General features: G+C 27.6%; 1 long non-coding RNA gene across 1 annotated transcript; it reads left to right on the top strand.

Moving 5' to 3' along the window:
* Positions 1 to 4,096: 4,096 nt before the first annotated feature.
* LOC115718505 (uncharacterized) lies at positions 4,097 to 7,768 on the top strand. The gene is made up of 4 exons (XR_009684550.1): positions 4,097 to 4,801; positions 5,294 to 5,507; positions 7,088 to 7,181; positions 7,337 to 7,768. It is a non-coding gene; the product is annotated as an uncharacterized LOC115718505 (long non-coding RNA).
* Positions 7,769 to 8,970: the final 1,202 nt, after the last annotated feature.

Below are 8,970 nucleotides of genomic sequence, written 5' to 3'. Positions count from 1 at the left end.
TTGAACTTGTCGATTTCAAATCTTGCTGCAGCCATCTTCTTGAGTTTCTTGATGTCTTTGAGTTTCAATCTTGATTGAGCTAAACACCTTGCTCTGATACCACTTGTTGTGATCGATGATCACCTTGCAATCAAGTTTGAACAATGAGAACCAATAGCCAAAAGGCAATAGAACTAACAGCAGCAATGTTGTAGCAATGTTGCAGCAATACTGGTATAAAACCAGTCAAGAACTAATGAACAAAATGATGAACAAACTGAATAACCTTGAATGTTTTATTAATCTTGGAGAGAATTACAATGAGAGAGTATGTACAAGGCTTAACCAAAACAATAGGTTCTCAAGCTATTTATACAAGCTAAAATTAAAATGGACAAAACAAAAAATACAAAACTGTCAAAAATAACAGTTAACAGAATTAACTGTCAAAAACCGAACAACCAACTAACTCCAACTAACTCCTAGTTGCACGTGTGAATTTGGTTTGCATGTGACAGATCATAAACAACAATTCTAAAGTTGAAGGTGCTATGTTTGTATATCTTAAGGTTCAAGGAAGAGAAGAGTTGCTTAACTTATTGCTCTAGTATAATTAATGTTGTAGTCTTTTATTTTTTTTTTTTAATTTATAAAATTATTGTAATTCTAATTTCAGAAGAACAGAGGTTAAATGCATATAGGCCACGTGTCATTTACAAAAATATGGTATTTTCCTTAGTTTTTTTTTTTTAGAATTGTTAATATGACTATACCAGCTTCTTCGGTGTCATTTCGTTATTGGTATAATTAAGTATCTAATTTCATTTAACTTATGAAAATGACTTTTAGGAAATATTATTACTTAATCGTAGGACGCCACCTATAAAAGGTGTTGGTCACCACTGATGTCTAATAACAATATTTTTTGTTTTTATATGTATAGAGTTGTAATTTTTGCCATGAATCTAAAATTAATTTTTTAATATGTTGTGTAGTGTAGTGCTAGATTATTCTCATCAATTTCTCTACTCTTTTCTTATTATTTTTTTTTTATTTTTTCCATTTCACCTCAAATTTTTATATTATACACTACATTAAATTCTTTAAAATACATTACTAATTTTTTTTTTTCAAATTTTAATATATTTTATTCCTTTTAAACATATAGTATTAATATTTACATATATCCTCTCATAAAAAGTAAAATTAAAATTTCAAACAATTAATAAAATATATTTAAAGTAATTAATAGTATTCTATAAATGTTGAATTTTAAAAAAGTTTTTAAATAGAGAAAGAGTTTAGAGCATATAATGTAATGTGTTTTTAGTTTAATTCTTTATATATTTTATTTTAAAGTATCTGATGTGAGTATTCTAAGAGTTCAAAATCCCACTACGGCTCCTAGACAGGGGCGGAGGCAGGATCAAACAACAAACAACAGGGGGGGCCATTTACTTTTAATATTTTTTTCAATTGTTTTTCACTCTATTTTTGTTAATTCCAATTTTTATTTTAATTTATATATTTATCTTTGTTCTAGTAAAATTTTTATATAATTATTTTTTTAATATTTAAAATATATTTTATTTGTAAATATGTATTCATAATGTATAACTAAAAATGTAATTTAGGGCAAAAAAAATTAAGTAGGTTTATTTTAGCTTGTATGGTTAATGTATCACTTTCAAGAAACTTTAAGTGAAAAATAAAATTTTAATTTTAAAATAGACTTATCATTAAAACTAAATAATTTAAATATATATATATATATTTATATGACACTAGTATCAAATGATAATTAAGCATATCAGAAAGCTTTTTTTTTAGGGAAATTTACACTCTTTACTAACTTTTCCCCATGTATTACAAAAATACTGTGACACGCCCAAATTTACGTTTATACTTTTTTTTTTTTTTTTTTTTTAATTTTTAATTTCGGCAGTATACTGCCAAATTATATATGTTATTGTTTTGTTTTTTTTTTTGATTGATTGGGACATGGGCTTAAGTTATTTATTTAATTTTTTATTTTAATGGATGTAAAAATTATTATTTATTATTTTTAATATTTAATAATTATTATTTTTTGAGATAATTTAATAATTATTATTTTGATTAAAAGGTTGATGGGATGTGTCATAAAAGTGACATGTTTTACTTTTTCTTTTATTTAAATAAATTTAAAAATCACACCCCATGTCTCACTCTTTTTCTTTTATTTAAATAGATTTAAAAATCCCACTCCCATTTCTCACTATTCATCTTCTTCTTCATCTTTATCATCTAGCTTTTCACATAAATCTCACCCCCATGTTCTAATAATATTCATCTTCTTCTTCAAGTTTTTTTTTTTCTTCATCTTTACCGTTGTTTTAGTATTGTTTTACTGTTGTTTTTCATGATTTTTATTTTTTTTCATGTTCAGTTCTTCTTCTTCATCTTCTTTTCTTTTCTTCTTCTTCTTCTTCTTTTTTTTTTAAAAATTTTTTGAAGTTCTTAGTTATGTTTTTTTTGAAAATATAAGAGTTAGTGTGGTTTTTTTTGTTCTAATTTTCCAGAACTTTCTTGCAAATATAGTGCATTTAGTATTGAGGATGTGCACAACATAGTTAATTTTTGATCATTTTTTTCTTTTATTGTTTTATTTGTTTTAGTATTGTTTTAGTATTGTTTTACTGTTGTTTTTCATAATTTATTTATTTGATGCCGATTTCACTGCCCTTGCTCCATCTCGCTGGAATTAATAGGTATTTTCTGGGTGTTCTCGTGTTGTTTGTGATGGTTCTGTCTGTGAGTGTGGAAGATGGAGGCTATAAATACATTTCTTCTTCGTTCTCTTTGGCTATTTTTGTGGTTTTTTTCTTTTGGTTCTCCTATAAATACATTTGACGAGCTCACTCACAAGAGAGTTTTGAGGTGTGTGTTTCTTTTATATTTTTCTAAGCAGTTATATTTGCTTCATTTGTTTTTGTGTTGTTTCAGTGTTGTTTTAGTAGTTTTTTTTATTATAATTTTCTAGGAATAGACTTGCAAATATAGTTAATTTTGCATCTGGTGTTGAGGTTGTGCAGCAGATTGTTTGTTTTTTTTAATTATTTTTTTTCTTTTGTTTTGTTAGATTGTTTTAGTGTTGTTTTACCGTTGTTTTGCCATGATTATTTATTGACGTCGATTTTACTGCTTTTGTTCAATCTTGTCGGAATTAATGGTTATTTTCCGGTTGTCTTGGTGTTGTTGTGGTGGTTATGTCTGTGATTGTCAAAGATGGAGGCCTCATACTTTTGTTTTGGTATTGACAGTATAAAAGAAAAAAAAAAGGGAGGACAGTATAAATGTTAATTCTGCCGTGTGGCAGTAAAATTGAAAAGTATTACCCCAAACCCAGTATTTTTGTAAAATGCCCTTTTTTTTAAGAACAAATTATTAACCTATTATTAATCAAGTAAAAATATAAAATAGAAACAGATAAATAATAGTGGCATAGAAATTTTTATTAGTCCACTATAACTTTAACAACTCTTAGGTGGCGTTTAGTTGGAAGTAATGAAATAAAATGGAATAGAAAGAACACAATCTTCATTCTATTCCCTTATTTGGTTGCATAGTAAAGTATTAGAATGTCATTCCAATGGAATGACCTTTCCAACATTTTGGTAGAATGACTATTCTATTTTAAAATAGAAGAAAATACCAATCTAATGCATGATGAAAAAAAGTTTAATAATTTTTTTATTAATTTTTTTTCTGCTTTTGAAATTTTATTCCATTTCATTTCTATTCTTATTGCCACTCTCATTACTATTTTTATATTTTCATTACTCTAGTCAAATGCCACCTTAATAAAATACTTAAAACTTATCATATATATTTATTATTTATTTATTTATTTTTATTTTGAATTAAAGGGAGAGGGTGCCACGAGGGTAACATATTGATCAATAATATCTATTAGTAACTTGCATATATATATATCTTTATATATTAAAAGTGTCTATCTAACAACAATTCTTGGTTTAACGATTCTCTTTTTTTTTTAACGCCAGGACTACCTTTTTTTTTTTTTTTCAAACGGATCTCTTCTAATGCCGTTAACTTATTAATCCTATTAAAAAAAAGTTAAACAAATTTAAAAAAACCAATAGACTCTTCCATTTCACCTTCCCAATCGCAATCTGAACGACTCTAAGGTGAGTTCGGAGGTCAATCATTTTTTTCCCTCGGTTGGAATCGACTATTGAAGAATTTTACTCTCCCAATCCCAATCTAAACGACTCTAAGGTGAGGTTTGTGATGAAGAAGTGTCGGAGGTCAATCGAATGTGGCTTCTCAGTTGGACTCGACGATTGAAGAATTTCACTCTCCCAATCCCAATCTGAACGAATCTAAGGTGAGCTCTGTGACGAAGAAGATAAAGACTTAAGCTTTTTAAGTATTTTCATGGTGAGAGCTTGATCAGAGGCCCAATTGGAGAAAATCGTTTCTGGGTTATTGAGATTTTTTTTAGAGATTTGTGTTTTGGGGTCAGAGATTTGTGGGGGGTTTTGAAGGGTTTGATTTCAATGTTGGTTCAAGATAGAGTAGGGCCTAAGTCTCCCAAACAAGTTATTTGTTTGCAATTCAGCATGGTGCGAAGAAAATCTTTGATGCTGATGATCGTGGTGAGGTGATCGATGGTGATTTGGGTAAGCATTTTGATGTTGGATTGGTAGGAGAAGATGCTAGACAAGAGACTATTATGCAGTATAGTCATGAAAATCCTAATAGGACTGTTGTGAATCCTTATATTCATTTTGATACATACACAGACAAAGAATAAAGGGTATGTATATTTCATTATCTTTGATTTTGTCTTGCAATGAATTATTTTGATTGGTTTTTGTTCCTGACAACATAAAGCCCTCTGCAGCTCAATTCTTTTTCTTTTTCAAAGGTTTATTTTTTCATTAGGGAGCAGACTTTTTTGACAAAGAGATGGTTGTGTGTGTTCATACTGAGAATTGCAGCATCAATTATGGGCACTCCAATGTTGTTAATTGGGAACTGATTATTTGTATGCGAATCAGATGACTTTAGAATATCATTTTGATTGCTATTTTTGAGGTTTTTATGGCTCTTTGACTATTTTTCACTATTCTTATTCTGCTATTTGCTATTTGTTATCTTTTAGGTGATAATCAGTCAAAGTGAACTTCTTAAATAGTATTGTAATTACAAACCTAGCAATAATACCAAATCAATGTAGTGTGGCTTGTGAGTCTATTTATGAAAGAAAGGATGCTGATAGATTTTTTTTTTTTGGTGGGTTAACCAGCCATTTCATATAGAAATATCGATGAACGGTTTTAGAATCATCCGTACATTATAAGTTTCCTACTAGATTTGGTGGTCAGACCTGTTGATTTAATTCTGAAGGGTATATTGATGGGAAGAATGACTGAAGGCTTGATGATTGTCTTCGTTATTGCATTGTTGCTGGGAAGAAAGTTCTTGAAGATGCTGATCTTGGTGGTGAAAAGCTCTCCAAGGTAGATTTTTTTTTAGAAATTATTGATTTGGGTATTCCTTCTTTTTATGCATTTATATATATGAATTGTTAAAGTTATATTTTTTATGGAATGGTATTTGGTTTTTGTTTCACATTTGGGTCTTTTCTTAATGTCTCAATCTTATTTCTTTCCTTTATTGTTGTGTGGGTAATTTTATGATTTTTTATTTTAATATCAAAAAGGTATTTGGGTTAATTAGATGATTAGGTTTTTGTTAATTTGTTCGTTGGAATAGTAAATTGTTTGATTCTTGAATAATATACATTTATGATTTTTTTTTTGTTTATATCTTTCTATGTGGATATATTTGGTGAGTTTTGTTAATTATTTTATTACATACGTGTATATATATATATATGGAAGAGGTTTCAATGGTTACTTTTTTATTGTAACCATCATGGTTACATTTTTTTTAAGCCATTGGATTACTATTTAATGGTTGTGATTAATTTAGAAATTAAATAAAAATAAATAAAAAATAACTTGTAACCTGAAAATAACCTAATGATTTATTTCCTTATAAGACTTTAATTAAGATTAATTATATTTTAAAATTAAATTAATTATAATTATTAATTAATTTTTTGCAATTTATTACTATATAAGGATCTTTTAGCAATTTATTTTTTTATACTTATATTATTTAAAATTTTATAGCAAAGTTTTTTATAATTTAAAATTATACACATATAATTTCATAATTTAAATTTTATTATACTTGTAATCTTAATTTTAAATTATTACACATAATTATTTAATTTTTTTATTTAAATATTTAAAAAGTAAAAAATAAAATAAGTTGAAGGATTTTTTAGAAAAAAAAATGGCTGCACTTGTTATCGATTGATTAGCTTGAGGCCTCATACTTAGTTCATATAATTGTAACAAAATAATTAAATATCATTTAAAAATAAGTAATTATTTGAAAATTTATTATCAGAAGAGAATTTTAATTTGTGTCAAAAGAAGTTTAATTTTTGTAAAAAAAATAATTTTTTTTGTAAATATTATAATTAAATGGCTTAATTATTAAAATAATTCAAGTAAGGATTTAAATATAAATATTAATTACTAAAAGAGGTCTTGTTAAATATTTAATTAATTATTTTAAGAAAATAGTTAATTATAATTAAATAATTTTAAAAAAGGAATGTCTATTTAATTAATTATTTTAAGAAAATAGTTAATTATAATTAATTAAATCTAAAAAAGGAAAGTCTACCTATTAGTAACCTGCTATTACAGGTTACAGAAAAACGTAACCATATGGTTACAATAAAAATGTAACCATTGAATAGTCACCCATATATATATATATTAATCATGGATTTCTTTATGAAATAATAACTATGTTGTTTGATTTTGATGGAGAGTTAAAAATCATGATTTATTATTTCTGGTAATAATTAATTCGAGTGATACATCTCAGATGATTGGTGTAGAAATATAAATGAAATACCACCATAATTTATAGTTTAATAATATGATTATTTACTTATTTTGAGATGCGGGTTTATTTTTTGTTTTGCCCCAATTTCTCATTGTTCATATCATTGCAGCTCCTGAGGTGGTTGAAAAGCCAGGAGATAATTCCTTAGCAAAACTGAAGCATCTATATACCCATGCTAAAGATCTTTCTCAAAGTGAAGTAAGGTATGTTAGTTTGTAACTTCCTAATTTAAGTGAAATTGTAAATGCATAATTTTTTCATGGGCTGAAGTTAGCTTCTTGTAAGATTATGTTTATTGGTTTATCAGCATTTGTTGTCATTATTAATTTGCACCACTTAATTTCAATGTCATGTTTAGTTTCAGTGTTTCTAATATATGTTGATGAATCAACTTGATGCCCTGGTTCTTTCTGGAACTCAAGGGCAGCAACGTCGAAGAAATGGTATGCACTCTCAGCTTGGAGCTATTAGATTTTTCTTTGGAAAGATTACTATTTGCAAGGGCTTTAAATGTTTTCCATTTTTGGAAAAGACTAATAGGCATGAATTAATATTCTAAGCGTTCTCGTTGGTGTTATTTATGTACAGAGGATAGTAAAAAGATACCATTTTTCATATAAAAATTGCTCATCCTTGCTTATAGCTCATAAGCTAAAATGACTTGATAAACTTCTTTTTTAGTACCACATGTGAGCCATGACCCTTGAGAGCATTTCTCTGTAATATGTTGTATCTATTTGTGCATAGGAGTCAACTCACAAATAGTAAATCTTTTTGAGATTTAACAGCATATCACAATGTTTGTGTTTTCTTGTAACATTTTAAATGTCTTGGAAATTTAAAGGAGTTGTAGTACTAGGTATGACGTCTACTTGTTCTGATTAACTGATATATATCTTATCGCGTTTCATAAAATGTAAAGTCTTGCATAGATATAGAGATGACAATTATGCATACTGTGTGATAATATAGAGATGACAATTTTGCAGGTTTTTGTTTTATTTGTTTTTACTTTAATAAATTCCACTCTCCTCTGTCTCACTCAAGTGAATTGGTTTCGAGAGCATTCCACCAGTTTTTGGCGACTTTCACTTTCAACCCGATTCACCGCCTACGTGCCCTTTACGCCCAGTCATTCCGAAGAACACTTGCCCCCCCCCCCCTGTCTTACCGCGGCTGCTGGCACGGAGTTAGCCGAAAGTCATTTGCATAATCATACTTTGTGAAAACTAAATAAAAAAAATTAAACTTTAAATAAAACTAATATTTACGTGCCTCGGCACGTAACTACTAACTAGTATATATATATCTTACCTATTATATAAATGTTTATCTAACTATTTTTGTTGTGCATTTAACATATTCTTCTATTTTTTAACAGAATATTCTCCAAAAAAAAAATTAATTTTAACAGAAGTATAAATTACTAATAGCATTTCTTAAGAGTTGCATCCTTCCACATATAGATACAACTATTCACAAATAAGCACTTATTCACACAAACCATCTTTTATATATTGTCATCAACTTCACTAATTGTGTACATATAATATCTGCTGTATATTTGTAAAACACATCTTTTCATCCCTCATAGAATTCCTTGAATCATACACTTAATGTTGCAGTGAGTGTTCAACAAAGTGTTAGAAGGAGAGAGTTATATATAGGTAACCCTAAGAATAATAGTGACAATTCTTCCAAATTGTATAATTATGTTTTTACAAGTCATCAAAAACTTGGAATCTGTCGAAAACTAAGGCTCCAATCGAAAGCATGTCTTGAGCCGAGAAACAAACTTATACGCAATTCTATAGATGCCAAATTGCCACTATTTATTTATTTATTTATTTTTTTGTCAGGATCACTTAGCCTCAGGGTATAGGAAAAAAATACGGATTTAAATTATTGAAATTCCTCCTAATAATTCATGCAAAATTTTCTGCCCAAAATTTCATTAGTTTTTGGTTGGGCTAATAAAAAATGACGGAAATT

Source organism: Cannabis sativa, chromosome 9 (genome assembly GCF_029168945.1).
Source record: "Cannabis sativa cultivar Pink pepper isolate KNU-18-1 chromosome 9, ASM2916894v1, whole genome shotgun sequence".
Classification (NCBI taxonomy): Eukaryota; Viridiplantae; Streptophyta; class Magnoliopsida; order Rosales; family Cannabaceae; genus Cannabis; species Cannabis sativa.
This window is presented reverse-complemented; position numbering and strand designations above follow the sequence as displayed.